The 16,720-nt window shown below is 45.4% G+C and overlaps 24 non-coding genes across 24 annotated transcripts; all 24 read left to right on the plus strand.

Moving 5' to 3' along the window:
- Positions 1–269: 269 nt before the first annotated feature.
- On the plus strand, positions 270–351 carry trnas-gcu (transfer RNA serine (anticodon GCU)). Its single transcript has one exon. It is a non-coding gene; the product is annotated as a tRNA-Ser (tRNA).
- Positions 352–951: 600 nt separating this feature from the next.
- Positions 952–1,023, plus strand: trnac-gca (transfer RNA cysteine (anticodon GCA)). The gene has a single exon. It is a non-coding gene; the product is annotated as a tRNA-Cys (tRNA).
- A 508-nt stretch (positions 1,024–1,531) lies between these two features.
- On the plus strand, positions 1,532–1,604 carry trnav-cac (transfer RNA valine (anticodon CAC)). The gene has a single exon. It is a non-coding gene; the product is annotated as a tRNA-Val (tRNA).
- Positions 1,605–2,376: 772 nt separating this feature from the next.
- Positions 2,377–2,458, plus strand: trnas-gcu (transfer RNA serine (anticodon GCU)). Its single transcript has one exon. It is a non-coding gene; the product is annotated as a tRNA-Ser (tRNA).
- Positions 2,459–3,058: 600 nt separating this feature from the next.
- trnac-gca (transfer RNA cysteine (anticodon GCA)) lies at positions 3,059–3,130 on the plus strand. Its single transcript has one exon. It is a non-coding gene; the product is annotated as a tRNA-Cys (tRNA).
- Positions 3,131–3,638: 508 nt separating this feature from the next.
- Positions 3,639–3,711, plus strand: trnav-cac (transfer RNA valine (anticodon CAC)). The gene has a single exon. It is a non-coding gene; the product is annotated as a tRNA-Val (tRNA).
- Positions 3,712–4,484: 773 nt separating this feature from the next.
- trnas-gcu (transfer RNA serine (anticodon GCU)) lies at positions 4,485–4,566 on the plus strand. The gene has a single exon. It is a non-coding gene; the product is annotated as a tRNA-Ser (tRNA).
- A 600-nt stretch (positions 4,567–5,166) lies between these two features.
- Positions 5,167–5,238, plus strand: trnac-gca (transfer RNA cysteine (anticodon GCA)). The gene has a single exon. It is a non-coding gene; the product is annotated as a tRNA-Cys (tRNA).
- A 508-nt stretch (positions 5,239–5,746) lies between these two features.
- On the plus strand, positions 5,747–5,819 carry trnav-cac (transfer RNA valine (anticodon CAC)). The gene has a single exon. It is a non-coding gene; the product is annotated as a tRNA-Val (tRNA).
- A 772-nt stretch (positions 5,820–6,591) lies between these two features.
- On the plus strand, positions 6,592–6,673 carry trnas-gcu (transfer RNA serine (anticodon GCU)). Its single transcript has one exon. It is a non-coding gene; the product is annotated as a tRNA-Ser (tRNA).
- A 600-nt stretch (positions 6,674–7,273) lies between these two features.
- Positions 7,274–7,345, plus strand: trnac-gca (transfer RNA cysteine (anticodon GCA)). The gene has a single exon. It is a non-coding gene; the product is annotated as a tRNA-Cys (tRNA).
- Positions 7,346–7,853: 508 nt separating this feature from the next.
- On the plus strand, positions 7,854–7,926 carry trnav-cac (transfer RNA valine (anticodon CAC)). The gene has a single exon. It is a non-coding gene; the product is annotated as a tRNA-Val (tRNA).
- A 771-nt stretch (positions 7,927–8,697) lies between these two features.
- On the plus strand, positions 8,698–8,779 carry trnas-gcu (transfer RNA serine (anticodon GCU)). Its single transcript has one exon. It is a non-coding gene; the product is annotated as a tRNA-Ser (tRNA).
- Positions 8,780–9,379: 600 nt separating this feature from the next.
- trnac-gca (transfer RNA cysteine (anticodon GCA)) lies at positions 9,380–9,451 on the plus strand. Its single transcript has one exon. It is a non-coding gene; the product is annotated as a tRNA-Cys (tRNA).
- Positions 9,452–9,959: 508 nt separating this feature from the next.
- On the plus strand, positions 9,960–10,032 carry trnav-cac (transfer RNA valine (anticodon CAC)). The gene has a single exon. It is a non-coding gene; the product is annotated as a tRNA-Val (tRNA).
- Positions 10,033–10,803: 771 nt separating this feature from the next.
- Positions 10,804–10,885, plus strand: trnas-gcu (transfer RNA serine (anticodon GCU)). The gene has a single exon. It is a non-coding gene; the product is annotated as a tRNA-Ser (tRNA).
- Positions 10,886–11,485: 600 nt separating this feature from the next.
- trnac-gca (transfer RNA cysteine (anticodon GCA)) lies at positions 11,486–11,557 on the plus strand. The gene has a single exon. It is a non-coding gene; the product is annotated as a tRNA-Cys (tRNA).
- A 502-nt stretch (positions 11,558–12,059) lies between these two features.
- Positions 12,060–12,132, plus strand: trnav-cac (transfer RNA valine (anticodon CAC)). The gene has a single exon. It is a non-coding gene; the product is annotated as a tRNA-Val (tRNA).
- Positions 12,133–12,904: 772 nt separating this feature from the next.
- On the plus strand, positions 12,905–12,986 carry trnas-gcu (transfer RNA serine (anticodon GCU)). Its single transcript has one exon. It is a non-coding gene; the product is annotated as a tRNA-Ser (tRNA).
- A 600-nt stretch (positions 12,987–13,586) lies between these two features.
- trnac-gca (transfer RNA cysteine (anticodon GCA)) lies at positions 13,587–13,658 on the plus strand. Its single transcript has one exon. It is a non-coding gene; the product is annotated as a tRNA-Cys (tRNA).
- Positions 13,659–14,168: 510 nt separating this feature from the next.
- trnav-cac (transfer RNA valine (anticodon CAC)) lies at positions 14,169–14,241 on the plus strand. Its single transcript has one exon. It is a non-coding gene; the product is annotated as a tRNA-Val (tRNA).
- Positions 14,242–15,013: 772 nt separating this feature from the next.
- trnas-gcu (transfer RNA serine (anticodon GCU)) lies at positions 15,014–15,095 on the plus strand. Its single transcript has one exon. It is a non-coding gene; the product is annotated as a tRNA-Ser (tRNA).
- Positions 15,096–15,695: 600 nt separating this feature from the next.
- trnac-gca (transfer RNA cysteine (anticodon GCA)) lies at positions 15,696–15,767 on the plus strand. The gene has a single exon. It is a non-coding gene; the product is annotated as a tRNA-Cys (tRNA).
- A 510-nt stretch (positions 15,768–16,277) lies between these two features.
- Positions 16,278–16,350, plus strand: trnav-cac (transfer RNA valine (anticodon CAC)). The gene has a single exon. It is a non-coding gene; the product is annotated as a tRNA-Val (tRNA).
- The last annotated feature ends 370 nt before the right edge of the window (positions 16,351–16,720 follow it).

Consider the following 16,720-nt stretch of genomic DNA (forward strand, 5'->3'; position numbering starts at 1 on the left):
GTTTCATGTTGAAATCTGTTGAAAACAATTTTGAAAAAAAACCCCTATCATTTAAAGGTCAGTCCTTTTTATGATTTCTAAACATGTCTAAGGCGATGGATTGCTAATCCACAGTTCTCTTAACGCCTTTACCTTCCATTAGGCTGATATGAACGCTTTCTAAAAGATAGCATTTCATTACCTCAACAGTTGATTCAACTTGACACAAGCTGCTATGTACTTGCTGGTCGGTTAGGATTAGGGAAATGCCCAAAGGAAGCGGTTCCAAGGACGAGGTGGCCGAGTGGTTAAGGCGATGGACTGCTAATCCATTGTGCTCTGCACGCGTGGGTTCGAATCCCATCCTCGTCGTTTGTCGTTACCTTTGAACCGCAACTGCAACCAAGGCGTATGAGCCACAATTTCAAGCCCTCCTGCAAAAAAAGTGTAATGCTGGAGGCCAAAACTTTTGCCTGAAGCAGAACTCTGTCGGCTGACTCCAGTGATCCGGGTTCAAACGTGGTGGAACTTTCTGAAATAACTCTTCCGGTTTACTGCATGACATTATACGGCAAGCGGTGGCAAGATACTAATAACTTCAAGGCTGTTACTGTTAGCACTCTGCATTTTGAATCCAGATTCTCAGGGGGCACTTGAGTGTTTTCAGACTCTAAAGTCCATCCTACGTGCCTACTGTCTAGAAAGTGGTAAAGACTAGGTTGAGGGGTTGCCTTTGTTGATGTTCAGTGTAAGTGGAACAGTACAGTACAGGAATCATAACAACTGGAAACATAAGCAGAATGGTTGAAAGCATACGTTGTCTCTACCACAATTTGTATAGGTCAGTGCTAGAGCATTTAACAGCAGATAGAGACGTCCCACGTTCACTTGGACATTCTCACGATGGCTTTAATTGCTGCGACGTACAACACGTGAAGCTTTTTCAATTCTTCAGCGTGGGGTTGGTTTCACGGGGGTATAGCTCAGTGGTAGAGCATTTGACTGCAGATCAAGAGGTCCCCGGTTCAAATCCGGGTGCCCCCTTGGAAAAAGCCCACATGCTTGCAGCGGTAGGTTGCAGCTAATGTTTCTGACGCAAAGTTCGTCCTGGAACCTTCTAACGCAGGTGTAGGCAACGTCATTCCTGAAGTGCCGCATTCCTGCAGAATTTATCTTCAGCTCTTATCGTAGCACTGTGGCTAATTAAGGTCTAAAGGGTCGGCTGAATACTACAAAACTAGGTTTTATCAGGGTTGGAAATAAAATCTGCAGTACTGCAGCATTACAGGGCCGACGTTGCCCACCACGGTTGTAACGCTAAAGCCGGACATACACTGTGGGATTTCAGCACAATCGTGGCTAAATGCCAACGTACAAGGGTTGCCTGTTTCAAAAGAAACATACATGCATTCCCAGCAAATGCGTCGCCTTTCTCATACAGTATGTGCGGTTACTTTAAACGACCGTTAGGGGTTTTCCCTTTAAAATGTGTGGCGTACAGAGAAAATATGTGGCAGAATCTGTTCAAACAACCAGGGACCGTGAGAGGCAGGTTTCTGTAGTGTAGTGGTTATCACGTTCGCCTCACACGCGAAAGGTCCTCGGTTCGAAACCGAGCAGAAACAGCACGTGCCTTTTGATACAAAGCCAGGTCAAACTTCTTTCGTGATGCACTTTACCGCTTGTGCCATGAAGCACTTTCAAAGTTACACACAGTGGTAGGTTTCCGCCTCACACGCGACAGGTGGCCTGCTCGCAAGTGTGCGAAAAGCATTGCCCCTTTGGGGAGTGTTGCACAGAAAGAGAAAATGTGTGGCCGAATCAATCAAAACAACCGAAGAATCCAAATGAGCAGGTTTCTATGGTGTAGTGGTTAACACGCTCGCCTCACACGCGAAAGGTTCTCGGTTCCTCTGAAATAAACGCTTTGTTAGAGATGTGAAAGGGTTTAAGCCACATTGATTTAATTACGTGAACAGTTAAATCAGTTTGCGAACCCGATCGTCGGTTTGTGAGAGTTAAACTTACGGCGGGTGAGGGTTTTAAAGTTCAGTCTACATTACCCAGCAATTTAGGCCAACGAAAACCTCTTGTTCCCTTTACGTAAAGTCTTGAATGGTTTTCGCCTGTTTCATGTTGAAATCTGTTGAAAACAATTTTGAAAAAAAACCCCTATCATTTAAAGGTCAGTCCTTTTTATGATTTCTAAACATGTCTAAGGCGATGGATTGCTAATCCACAGTTCTCTTAACGCCTTTACCTTCCATTAGGCTGATATGAACGCTTTCTAAAAGATAGCATTTCATTACCTCAACAGTTGATTCAACTTGACACAAGCTGCTATGTACTTGCTGGTCGGTTAGGATTAGGGAAATGCCCAAAGGAAGCGGTTCCAAGGACGAGGTGGCCGAGTGGTTAAGGCGATGGACTGCTAATCCATTGTGCTCTGCACGCGTGGGTTCGAATCCCATCCTCGTCGTTTGTCGTTACCTTTGAACCGCAACTGCAACCAAGGCGTATGAGCCACAATTTCAAGCCCTCCTGCAAAAAAAGTGTAATGCTGGAGGCCAAAACTTTTGCCTGAAGCAGAACTCTGTCGGCTGACTCCAGTGATCCGGGTTCAAACGTGGTGGAACTTTCTGAAATAACTCTTCCGGTTTACTGCATGACATTATACGGCAAGCGGTGGCAAGATACTAATAACTTCAAGGCTGTTACTGTTAGCACTCTGCATTTTGAATCCAGATTCTCAGGGGGCACTTGAGTGTTTTCAGACTCTAAAGTCCATCCTACGTGCCTACTGTCTAGAAAGTGGTAAAGACTAGGTTGAGGGGTTGCCTTTGTTGATGTTCAGTGTAAGTGGAACAGTACAGTACAGGAATCATAACAACTGGAAACATAAGCAGAATGGTTGAAAGCATACGTTGTCTCTACCACAATTTGTATAGGTCAGTGCTAGAGCATTTAACAGCAGATAGAGACGTCCCACGTTCACTTGGACATTCTCACGATGGCTTTAATTGCTGCGACGTACAACACGTGAAGCTTTTTCAATTCTTCAGCGTGGGGTTGGTTTCACGGGGGTATAGCTCAGTGGTAGAGCATTTGACTGCAGATCAAGAGGTCCCCGGTTCAAATCCGGGTGCCCCCTTGGAAAAAGCCCACATGCTTGCAGCGGTAGGTTGCAGCTAATGTTTCTGACGCAAAGTTCGTCCTGGAACCTTCTAACGCAGGTGTAGGCAACGTCATTCCTGAAGTGCCGCATTCCTGCAGAATTTATCTTCAGCTCTTATCGTAGCACTGTGGCTAATTAAGGTCTAAAGGGTCGGCTGAATACTACAAAACTAGGTTTTATCAGGGTTGGAAATAAAATCTGCAGTACTGCAGCATTACAGGGCCGACGTTGCCCACCACGGTTGTAACGCTAAAGCCGGACATACACTGTGGGATTTCAGCACAATCGTGGCTAAATGCCAACGTACAAGGGTTGCCTGTTTCAAAAGAAACATACATGCATTCCCAGCAAATGCGTCGCCTTTCTCATACAGTATGTGCGGTTACTTTAAACGACCGTTAGGGGTTTTCCCTTTAAAATGTGTGGCGTACAGAGAAAATATGTGGCAGAATCTGTTCAAACAACCAGGGACCGTGAGAGGCAGGTTTCTGTAGTGTAGTGGTTATCACGTTCGCCTCACACGCGAAAGGTCCTCGGTTCGAAACCGAGCAGAAACAGCACGTGCCTTTTGATACAAAGCCAGGTCAAACTTCTTTCGTGATGCACTTTACCGCTTGTGCCATGAAGCACTTTCAAAGTTACACACAGTGGTAGGTTTCCGCCTCACACGCGACAGGTGGCCTGCTCGCAAGTGTGCGAAAAGCATTGCCCCTTTGGGGAGTGTTGCACAGAAAGAGAAAATGTGTGGCCGAATCAATCAAAACAACCGAAGAATCCAAATGAGCAGGTTTCTATGGTGTAGTGGTTAACACGCTCGCCTCACACGCGAAAGGTTCTCGGTTCCTCTGAAATAAACGCTTTGTTAGAGATGTGAAAGGGTTTAAGCCACATTGATTTAATTACGTGAACAGTTAAATCAGTTTGCGAACCCGATCGTCGGTTTGTGAGAGTTAAACTTACGGCGGGTGAGGGTTTTAAAGTTCAGTCTACATTACCCAGCAATTTAGGCCAACGAAAACCTCTTGTTCCCTTTACGTAAAGTCTTGAATGGTTTTCGCCTGTTTCATGTTGAAATCTGTTGAAAACAATTTTGAAAAAAAAACCCCTATCATTTAAAGGTCAGTCCTTTTTATGATTTCTAAACATGTCTAAGGCGATGGATTGCTAATCCACAGTTCTCTTAACGCCTTTACCTTCCATTAGGCTGATATGAACGCTTTCTAAAAGATAGCATTTCATTACCTCAACAGTTGATTCAACTTGACACAAGCTGCTATGTACTTGCTGGTCGGTTAGGATTAGGGAAATGCCCAAAGGAAGCGGTTCCAAGGACGAGGTGGCCGAGTGGTTAAGGCGATGGACTGCTAATCCATTGTGCTCTGCACGCGTGGGTTCGAATCCCATCCTCGTCGTTTGTCGTTACCTTTGAACCGCAACTGCAACCAAGGCGTATGAGCCACAATTTCAAGCCCTCCTGCAAAAAAAGTGTAATGCTGGAGGCCAAAACTTTTGCCTGAAGCAGAACTCTGTCGGCTGACTCCAGTGATCCGGGTTCAAACGTGGTGGAACTTTCTGAAATAACTCTTCCGGTTTACTGCATGACATTATACGGCAAGCGGTGGCAAGATACTAATAACTTCAAGGCTGTTACTGTTAGCACTCTGCATTTTGAATCCAGATTCTCAGGGGGCACTTGAGTGTTTTCAGACTCTAAAGTCCATCCTACGTGCCTACTGTCTAGAAAGTGGTAAAGACTAGGTTGAGGGGTTGCCTTTGTTGATGTTCAGTGTAAGTGGAACAGTACAGTACAGGAATCATAACAACTGGAAACATAAGCAGAATGGTTGAAAGCATACGTTGTCTCTACCACAATTTGTATAGGTCAGTGCTAGAGCATTTAACAGCAGATAGAGACGTCCCACGTTCACTTGGACATTCTCACGATGGCTTTAATTGCTGCGACGTACAACACGTGAAGCTTTTTCAATTCTTCAGCGTGGGGTTGGTTTCACGGGGGTATAGCTCAGTGGTAGAGCATTTGACTGCAGATCAAGAGGTCCCCGGTTCAAATCCGGGTGCCCCCTTGGAAAAAGCCCACATGCTTGCAGCGGTAGGTTGCAGCTAATGTTTCTGACGCAAAGTTCGTCCTGGAACCTTCTAACGCAGGTGTAGGCAACGTCATTCCTGAAGTGCCGCATTCCTGCAGAATTTATCTTCAGCTCTTATCGTAGCACTGTGGCTAATTAAGGTCTAAAGGGTCGGCTGAATACTACAAAACTAGGTTTTATCAGGGTTGGAAATAAAATCTGCAGTACTGCAGCATTACAGGGCCGACGTTGCCCACCACGGTTGTAACGCTAAAGCCGGACATACACTGTGGGATTTCAGCACAATCGTGGCTAAATGCCAACGTACAAGGGTTGCCTGTTTCAAAAGAAACATACATGCATTCCCAGCAAATGCGTCGCCTTTCTCATACAGTATGTGCGGTTACTTTAAACGACCGTTAGGGGTTTTCCCTTTAAAATGTGTGGCGTACAGAGAAAATATGTGGCAGAATCTGTTCAAACAACCAGGGACCGTGAGAGGCAGGTTTCTGTAGTGTAGTGGTTATCACGTTCGCCTCACACGCGAAAGGTCCTCGGTTCGAAACCGAGCAGAAACAGCACGTGCCTTTTGATACAAAGCCAGGTCAAACTTCTTTCGTGATGCACTTTACCGCTTGTGCCATGAAGCACTTTCAAAGTTACACACAGTGGTAGGTTTCCGCCTCACACGCGACAGGTGGCCTGCTCGCAAGTGTGCGAAAAGCATTGCCCCTTTGGGGAGTGTTGCACAGAAAGAGAAAATGTGTGGCCGAATCAATCAAAACAACCGAAGAATCCAAATGAGCAGGTTTCTATGGTGTAGTGGTTAACACGCTCGCCTCACACGCGAAAGGTTCTCGGTTCCTCTGAAATAAACGCTTTGTTAGAGATGTGAAAGGGTTTAAGCCACATTGATTTAATTACGTGAACAGTTAAATCAGTTTGCGAACCCGATCGTCGGTTTGTGAGAGTTAAACTTACGGCGGGTGAGGGTTTTAAAGTTCAGTCTACATTACCCAGCAATTTAGGCCAACGAAAACCTCTTGTTCCCTTTACGTAAAGTCTTGAATGGTTTTCGCCTGTTTCATGTTGAAATCTGTTGAAAACAATTTTGAAAAAAAACCCCTATCATTTAAAGGTCAGTCCTTTTTATGATTTCTAAACATGTCTAAGGCGATGGATTGCTAATCCACAGTTCTCTTAACGCCTTTACCTTCCATTAGGCTGATATGAACGCTTTCTAAAAGATAGCATTTCATTACCTCAACAGTTGATTCAACTTGACACAAGCTGCTATGTACTTGCTGGTCGGTTAGGATTAGGGAAATGCCCAAAGGAAGCGGTTCCAAGGACGAGGTGGCCGAGTGGTTAAGGCGATGGACTGCTAATCCATTGTGCTCTGCACGCGTGGGTTCGAATCCCATCCTCGTCGTTTGTCGTTACCTTTGAACCGCAACTGCAACCAAGGCGTATGAGCCACAATTTCAAGCCCTCCTGCAAAAAAAGTGTAATGCTGGAGGCCAAAACTTTTGCCTGAAGCAGAACTCTGTCGGCTGACTCCAGTGATCCGGGTTCAAACGTGGTGGAACTTTCTGAAATAACTCTTCCGGTTTACTGCATGACATTATACGGCAAGCGGTGGCAAGATACTAATAACTTCAAGGCTGTTACTGTTAGCACTCTGCATTTTGAATCCAGATTCTCAGGGGGCACTTGAGTGTTTTCAGACTCTAAAGTCCATCCTACGTGCCTACTGTCTAGAAAGTGGTAAAGACTAGGTTGAGGGGTTGCCTTTGTTGATGTTCAGTGTAAGTGGAACAGTACAGTACAGGAATCATAACAACTGGAAACATAAGCAGAATGGTTGAAAGCATACGTTGTCTCTACCACAATTTGTATAGGTCAGTGCTAGAGCATTTAACAGCAGATAGAGACGTCCCACGTTCACTTGGACATTCTCACGATGGCTTTAATTGCTGCGACGTACAACACGTGAAGCTTTTTCAATTCTTCAGCGTGGGGTTGGTTTCACGGGGGTATAGCTCAGTGGTAGAGCATTTGACTGCAGATCAAGAGGTCCCCGGTTCAAATCCGGGTGCCCCCTTGGAAAAAGCCCACATGCTTGCAGCGGTAGGTTGCAGCTAATGTTTCTGACGCAAAGTTCGTCCTGGAACCTTCTAACGCAGGTGTAGGCAACGTCATTCCTGAAGTGCCGCATTCCTGCAGAATTTATCTTCAGCTCTTATCGTAGCACTGTGGCTAATTAAGGTCTAAAGGGTCGGCTGAATACTACAAAACTAGGTTTTATCAGGGTTGGAAATAAAATCTGCAGTACTGCAGCATTACAGGGCCGACGTTGCCCACCACGGTTGTAACGCTAAAGCCGGACATACACTGTGGGATTTCAGCACAATCGTGGCTAAATGCCAACGTACAAGGGTTGCCTGTTTCAAAAGAAACATACATGCATTCCCAGCAAATGCGTCGCCTTTCTCATACAGTATGTGCGGTTACTTTAAACGACCGTTAGGGGTTTTCCCTTTAAAATGTGTGGCGTACAGAGAAAATATGTGGCAGAATCTGTTCAAACAACCAGGGACCGTGAGAGGCAGGTTTCTGTAGTGTAGTGGTTATCACGTTCGCCTCACACGCGAAAGGTCCTCGGTTCGAAACCGAGCAGAAACAGCACGTGCCTTTTGATACAAAGCCAGGTCAAACTTCTTTCGTGATGCACTTTACCGCTTGTGCCATGAAGCACTTTCAAAGTTACACACAGTGGTAGGTTTCCGCCTCACACGCGACAGGTGGCCTGCTCGCAAGTGTGCGAAAAGCATTGCCCCTTTGGGGAGTGTTGCACAGAAAGAGAAAATGTGTGGCCGAATCAATCAAAACAACCGAAGAATCCAAATGAGCAGGTTTCTATGGTGTAGTGGTTAACACGCTCGCCTCACACGCGAAAGGTTCTCGGTTCCTCTGAAATAAACGCTTTGTTAGAGATGTGAAAGGGTTTAAGCCACATTGATTTAATTACGTGAACAGTTAAATCAGTTTGCGAACCCGATCGTCGGTTTGTGAGAGTTAAACTTACGGCGGGTGAGGGTTTTAAAGTTCAGTCTACATTACCCAGCAATTTAGGCCAACGAAAACCTCTTGTTCCCTTTACGTAAAGTCTTGAATGGTTTTCGCCTGTTTCATGTTGAAATCTGTTGAAAACAATTTTGAAAAAAAACCCTATCATTTAAAGGTCAGTCCTTTTTATGATTTCTAAACATGTCTAAGGCGATGGATTGCTAATCCACAGTTCTCTTAACGCCTTTACCTTCCATTAGGCTGATATGAACGCTTTCTAAAAGATAGCATTTCATTACCTCAACAGTTGATTCAACTTGACACAAGCTGCTATGTACTTGCTGGTCGGTTAGGATTAGGGAAATGCCCAAAGGAAGCGGTTCCAAGGACGAGGTGGCCGAGTGGTTAAGGCGATGGACTGCTAATCCATTGTGCTCTGCACGCGTGGGTTCGAATCCCATCCTCGTCGTTTGTCGTTACCTTTGAACTGCAACTGCAACCAAGGCGTATGAGCCACAATTTCAAGCCCTCCTGCAAAAAAAGTGTAATGCTGGAGGCCAAAACTTTTGCCTGAAGCAGAACTCTGTCGGCTGACTCCAGTGATCCGGGTTCAAACGTGGTGGAACTTTCTGAAATAACTCTTCCGGTTTACTGCATGACATTATACGGCAAGCGGTGGCAAGATACTAATAACTTCAAGGCTGTTACTGTTAGCACTCTGCATTTTGAATCCAGATTCTCAGGGGGCACTTGAGTGTTTTCAGACTCTAAAGTCCATCCTACGTGCCTACTGTCTAGAAAGTGGTAAAGACTAGGTTGAGGGGTTGCCTTTGTTGATGTTCAGTGTAAGTGGAACAGTACAGTACAGGAATCATAACAACTGGAAACATAAGCAGAATGGTTGAAAGCATACGTTGTCTCTACCACAATTTGTATAGGTCAGTGCTAGAGCATTTAACAGCAGATAGAGACGTCCCACGTTCACTTGGACATTCTCACGATGGCTTTAATTGCTGCGACGTACAACACGTGAAGCTTTTTCAATTCTTCAGCGTGGGGTTGGTTTCACGGGGGTATAGCTCAGTGGTAGAGCATTTGACTGCAGATCAAGAGGTCCCCGGTTCAAATCCGGGTGCCCCCTTGGAAAAAGCCCACATGCTTGCAGCGGTAGGTTGCAGCTAATGTTTCTGACGCAAAGTTCGTCCTGGAACCTTCTAACGCAGGTGTAGGCAACGTCATTCCTGAAGTGCCGCATTCCTGCAGAATTTATCTTCAGCTCTTATCGTAGCACTGTGGCTAATTAAGGTCTAAAGGGTCGGCTGAATACTACAAAACTAGGTTTTATCAGGGTTGGAAATAAAATCTGCAGTACTGCAGCATTACAGGGCCGACGTTGCCCACCACGGTTGTAACGCTAAAGCCGGACATACACTGTGGGATTTCAGCACAATCGTGGCTAAATGCCAACGTACAAGGGTTGCCTGTTTCAAAAGAAACATACATGCATTCCCAGCAAATGCGTCGCCTTTCTCATACAGTATGTGCGGTTACTTTAAACGACCGTTAGGGGTTTTCCCTTTAAAATGTGTGGCGTACAGAGAAAATATGTGGCAGAATCTGTTCAAACAACCAGGGACCGTGAGAGGCAGGTTTCTGTAGTGTAGTGGTTATCACGTTCGCCTCACACGCGAAAGGTCCTCGGTTCGAAACCGAGCAGAAACAGCATGTGCCTTTTGATACAAAGCCAGGTCAAACTTCTTTCGTGATGCACTTTACCGCTTGTGCCATGAAGCACTTTCAAAGTTACACACAGTGGTAGGTTTCCGCCTCACACGCGACAGGTGGCCTGCTCGCAAGTGTGCGAAAAGCATTGCCCCTTTGGGGAGTGTTGCACAGAAAGAGAAAATGTGTGGCCGAATCAATCAAAACAACCGAAGAATCCAAATGAGCAGGTTTCTATGGTGTAGTGGTTAACACGCTCGCCTCACACGCGAAAGGTTCTCGGTTCCTCTGAAATAAACGCTTTGTTAGAGATGTGAAAGGGTTTAAGCCACATTGATTTAATTACGTGAACAGTTAAATCAGTTTGCGAACCCGATCGTCGGTTTGTGAGAGTTAAACTTACGGCGGGTGAGGGTTTTAAAGTTCAGTCTACATTACCCAGCAATTTAGGCCAACGAAAACCTCTTGTTCCCTTTACGTAAAGTCTTGAATGGTTTTCGCCTGTTTCATGTTGAAATCTGTTGAAAACAATTTTGAAAAAAACCCCTATCATTTAAAGGTCAGTCCTTTTTATGATTTCTAAACATGTCTAAGGCGATGGATTGCTAATCCACAGTTCTCTTAACGCCTTTACCTTCCATTAGGCTGATATGAACGCTTTCTAAAAGATAGCATTTCATTACCTCAACAGTTGATTCAACTTGACACAAGCTGCTATGTACTTGCTGGTCGGTTAGGATTAGGGAAATGCCCAAAGGAAGCGGTTCCAAGGACGAGGTGGCCGAGTGGTTAAGGCGATGGACTGCTAATCCATTGTGCTCTGCACGCGTGGGTTCGAATCCCATCCTCGTCGTTTGTCGTTACCTTTGAACTGCAACTGCAACCAAGGCGTATAAGCCACAATTTCAAGCCCTCCTGCAAAAAACATGTAATGCTGGAGGCCAAAACTTTTGCGTGAAGCAGAACTCTGTCGGCTGACTCCAGTGATCCGGGTTCAAACGTGGTGGAACTTTCTCAAATAACTCTTCCAGTTTACTGCATGACATTATACGGCAAGCGGTGGCAAGATACTAATAACTTCAAGGCTGTTACTGTTAGCACTCTGCATTTTGAATCCAGATTCTCAGGGGGCACTTGAGTGTTTTCAGACTCTAAAGTCCATCCTACGTGCCTACTGTCTAGAAAGTGGTAAAGACTAGGTTGAGGGGTTGCCTTTGTTGATGTTCAGTGTAAGTGGAACAGTACAGTACAGGAATCATAACAACTGGAAACATAAGCAGAATGGTTGAAAGCATACGTTGTCTCTACCACAATTTGTATAGGTCAGTGCTAGAGCATTTAACAGCAGATAGAGACGTCCCACGTTCACTTGGACATTCTCACGATGGCTTTAATTGCTGCGACGTACAACACGTGAAGCTTTTTCAATTCTTCAGCGTGGTGTTGGTTTCACGGGGGTATAGCTCAGTGGTAGAGCATTTGACTGCAGATCAAGAGGTCCCCGGTTCAAATCCGGGTGCCCCCTTAGAAAAAGCCCACATGCTTGCAGCGGCGTGCTAATGTTTCTGACGCAAAGTTCGTCCTGGAACCTTGTAACGCAGGTGTAGGCAACGTCATTCCTGGAGTGCCGCATTCCTGCAGAATTTATCTTCAGCTCTTATCGTAGCTCTGTGGCTAATTAAGGTCTAAAGGGTCGGCTGAAAACTACAAAACTAGGTTTTATCAGGGTTGGAAATAAAATCTGCAGTACTGCAGCATTACAGGGCCGACGTTGCCCACCACGGTTGTAACGCTAAAGCCGGACATACACTGTGGGATTTCAGCACAATCGTGGCTAAATGCCAACGTACAAGGTTTGCCTGTTCCAAAAGAAACATACATGCATTCCCAGCAAATGCGTCGCCTTTCTCATACAGTATGTGCGGTTACTTTAAACGACCGTTAGGGGTTTTCCCTTTAAAATGTGTGGCGTACAGAGAAAATATGTGGCAGAATCTGTTCAAACAACCAGGGACCGTGAGAGGCAGGTTTCTGTAGTGTAGTGGTTATCACATTCGCCTCACACGCGAAAGGTCCTCGGTTCGAAACCGAGCAGAAACAGCATGTGCCTTTTGATACAAAGCCAGGTCAAACTTCTTTCGTGATGCACTTTACCATGAAGTGCCATGAAGCACTTTCAAAGTTACACACAGTGGTAGGTTTCCGCCTCACACGCGACAGGTGGCCTGCTCGCAAGTGTGCGAAAAGCATTGCCCCTTTGGGGAGTGTTGCACAGAAAGAGAAAATGTGTGGCCGAATCAATCAAAACAACCGAAGAATCCAAATGAGCAGGTTTCTATGGTGTAGTGGTTAACACGCTCGCCTCACACGCGAAAGGTTCTCGGTTCCTCTGAAATAAACGCTTTGTTAGAGATGTGAAAGGGTTTAAGCCACATTGATTTAATTACGTGAACAGTTAAATCAGTTTGCGAACCCGATCGTCGGTTTGTGAGAGTTAAACTTAGGGCGGGTGAGGGTTTTAAAGTTCAGTCTACATTACCCAGCAATTTAGGTCAACGAAAACCTCTTGTTCCCTTTACGTAAAGTCTTGAATGGTTTTCGCCTGTTTCATGTTGAAATCTGTTGAAAACAATTTTGAAAAAAAACCCTATCATTTAAAGGTCAGTCCTTTTTATGATTTCTAAACATGTCTAAGGCGATGGATTGCTAATCCACAGTTCTCTTAACGCCTTTAACTTCCATTAGGCTGATATGAACGCTTTCTAAAAGATAGCATTTCATTACCTCAACAGTTGATTCAACTTGACACAAGCTGCTATGTACTTGCTGGTCGGTTAGGATTAGGGAAATGCCCAAAGGATGCGGTTCCAAGGACGAGATGGCCGAGTGGTTAAGGCGATGGACTGCTAATCCATTGTGCTCTGCACGCGTGGGTTCGAATCCCATCCTCGTCGTTTGTCGTTACCTTTGAACTGCAACTGCAACCAAGGCGTATAAGCCACAATTTCAAGCCCTCCTGCAAAAAACATGTAATGCTGGAGGCCAAAACTTTTGCGTGAAGCAGAACTCTGTCGGCTGACTCCAGTGATCCGGGTTCAAACGTGGTGGAACTTTCTCAAATAACTCTTCCAGTTTACTGCATGACATTATACGGCAAGCGGTGGCAAGATACTAATAACTTCAAGGCTGTTACTGTTAGCACTCTGCATTTTGAATCCAGATTCTCAGGGGGCACTTGAGTGTTTTCAGACTCTAAAGTCCATCCTACGTGCCTACTGTCTAGAAAGTGGTAAAGACTAGGTTGAGGGGTTGCCTTTGTTGATGTTCAGTGTAAGTGGAACAGTACAGTACAGGAATCATAACAACTGGAAACATAAGCAGAATGGTTGAAAGCATACGTTGTCTCTACCACAATTTGTATAGGTCAGTGCTAGAGCATTTAACAGCAGATAGAGACGTCCCACGTTCACTTGGACATTCTCACGATGGCTTTAATTGCTGCGACGTACAACACGTGAAGCTTTTTCAATTCTTCAGCGTGGTGTTGGTTTCACGGGGGTATAGCTCAGTGGTAGAGCATTTGACTGCAGATCAAGAGGTCCCCGGTTCAAATCCGGGTGCCCCCTTAGAAAAAGCCCACATGCTTGCAGCGGTAGGTCGGCGTGCTAATGTTTCTGACGCAAAGTTCATCCTGGAACCTTGTAACGCAGGTGTAGGCAACGTCATTCCTGGAGTGCTGCATTCCTGCAGAATTTATCTTCAGCTCTTATCGTAGCTCTGTGGCTAATTAAGGTCTAAAGGGTCGGCTGAAAACTACAAAACTAGGTTTTATCAGGGTTGGAAATAAAATCTGCAGTACTGCAGCATTACAGGGCCGACGTTGCCCACCACGGTTGTAACGCTAAAGCCGGACATACACTGTGGGATTTCAGCACAATCGTGGCTAAATGCCAACGTACAAGGTTTGCCTGTTCCAAAAGAAACATACATGCATTCCCAGCAAATGCGTCGCCTTTCTCATACAGTATGTGCGGTTACTTTAAACGACCGTTAGGGGTTTTCCCTTTAAAATGTGTGGCGTACAGAGAAAATATGTGGCAGAATCTGTTCAAACAACCAGGGACCGTGAGAGGCAGGTTTCTTTAGTGTAGTGGTTATCACATTCGCCTCACACGCGAAAGGTCCTCGGTTCGAAACCGAGCAGAAACAGCATGTGCCTTTTGATACAAAGCCAGGTCAAACTTCTTTCGTGATGCACTTTACCATGAAGTGCCATGAAGCACTTTCAAAGTTACACACAGTGGTAGGTTTCCGCCTCACACGCGACAGGTGGCCTGCTCGCAAGTGTGCGAAAAGCATTGCCCCTTTGGGGAGTGTTGCACAGAAAGAGAAAATGTGTGGCCGAATCAATCAAAACAACCGAAGAATCCAAATGAGCAGGTTTCTATGGTGTAGTGGTTAACACGCTCGCCTCACACGCGAAAGGTTCTCGGTTCCTCTGAAATAAACGCTTTGTTAGAGATGTGAAAGGGTTTAAGCCACATTGATTTAATTACGTGAACAGTTAAATCAGTTTGCGAACCCGATCGTCGGTTTGTGAGAGTTAAACTTACGGCGGGTGAGGGTTTTAAAGTTCAGTCTACATTACCCAGCAATTTAGGCCAACGAAAACCTCTTGTTCCCTTTACGTAAAGTCTTGAATGGTTTTCGCCTGTTTCATGTTGAAATCTGTTGAAAACAATTTTGAAAAAAACCCCTATCATTTAAAGGTCAGTCCTTTTTATGATTTCTAAACATGTCTAAGGCGATGGATTGCTAATCCACAGTTCTCTTAACGCCTTTAACTTCCATTAGGCTGATATGAACGCTTTCTAAAAGATAGCATTTCATTACCTCAACAGTTGATTCAACTTGACACAAGCTGCTATGTACTTGCTGGTCGGTTAGGATTAGGGAAATGCCCAAAGGATGCGGTTCCAAGGACGAGGTGGCCGAGTGGTTAAGGCGATGGACTGCTAATCCATTGTGCTCTGCACGCGTGGGTTCGAATCCCATCCTCGTCGTTTGTCGTTACCTTTGAACTGCAACTGCAACCAAGGCGTATAAGCCACAATTTCAAGCCCTCCTGCAAAAAACATGTAATGCTGGAGGCCAAAACTTTTGCGTGAAGCAGAACTCTGTCGGCTGACTCCAGTGATCCGGGTTCAAACGTGGTGGAACTTTCTCAAATAACTCTTCCAGTTTACTGCATGACATTATACGGCAAGCGGTGGCAAGATACTAATAACTTCAAGGCTGTTACTGTTAGCACTCTGCATTTTGAATCCAGATTCTCAGGGGGCACTTGAGTGTTTTCAGACTCTAAAGTCCATCCTACGTGCCTACTGTCTAGAAAGTGGTAAAGACTAGGTTGAGGGGTTGCCTTTGTTGATGTTCAGTGTAAGTGGAACAGTACAGTACAGGAATCATAACAACTGGAAACATAAGCAGAATGGTTGAAAGCATACGTTGTCTCTACCACAATTTGTATAGGTCAGTGCTAGAGCATTTAACAGCAGATAGAGACGTCCCACGTTCACTTGGACATTCTCACGATGGCTTTAATTGCTGCGACGTACAACACGTGAAGCTTTTTCAATTCTTCAGCGTGGTGTTGGTTTCACGGGGGTATAGCTCAGTGGTAGAGCATTTGACTGCAGATCAAGAGGTCCCCGGTTCAAATCCGGGTGCCCCCTTAGAAAAAGCCCACATGCTTGCAGCGGTAGGTCGGCGTGCTAATGTTTCTGACGCAAAGTTCGTCCTGGAACCTTGTAACGCAGGTGTAGGCAACGTCATTCCTGGAGTGCCGCATTCCTGCAGAATTTATCTTCAGCTCTTATCGTAGCTCTGTGGCTAATTAAGGTCTAAAGGGTCGGCTGAAAACTACAAAACTAGGTTTTATCAGGGTTGGAAATAAAATCTGCAGTACTGCAGCATTACAGGGCCGACGTTGCCCACCACGGTTGTAACGCTAAAGCCGGACATACACTGTGGGATTTCAGCACAATCGTGGCTAAATGCCAACGTACAAGGTTTGCCTGTTCCAAAAGAAACATACATGCATTCCCAGCAAATGCGTCGCCTTTCTCATACAGTATGTGCGGTTACTTTAAACGACCGTTAGGGGTTTTCCCTTTAAAATGTGTGGCGTACAGAGAAAATATGTGGCAGAATCTGTTCAAACAACCAGGGACCGTGAGAGGCAGGTTTCTGTAGTGTAGTGGTTATCACATTCGCCTCACACGCGAAAGGTCCTCGGTTCGAAACCGAGCAGAAACAGCATGTGCCTTTTGATACAAAGCCAGGTCAAACTTCTTTCGTGATGCACTTTACCATGAAGTGCCATGAAGCACTTTCAAAGTTACACACAGTGGTAGGTTTCCGCCTCACACGCGACAGGTGGCCTGCTCGCAAGTGTGCGAAAAGCATTGCCCCTTTGGGGAGTGTTGCACAGAAAGAGAAAATGTGTGGCCGAATCAATCAAAACAACCGAAGAATCCAAATGAGCAGGTTTCTATGGTGTAGTGGTTAACACGCTCGCCTCACACGCGAAAGGTTCTCGGTTCCTCTGAAATAAACGCTTTGTTAGAGATGTGAAAGGGTTTAAGCCACATTGATTTAATTACGTGAACAGTTAAATCAGTTTGCG

This window comes from Misgurnus anguillicaudatus, chromosome 6 (genome assembly GCF_027580225.2).
Source record: "Misgurnus anguillicaudatus chromosome 6, ASM2758022v2, whole genome shotgun sequence".
NCBI lineage: Eukaryota > Metazoa > Chordata > Actinopteri > Cypriniformes > Cobitidae > Misgurnus > Misgurnus anguillicaudatus.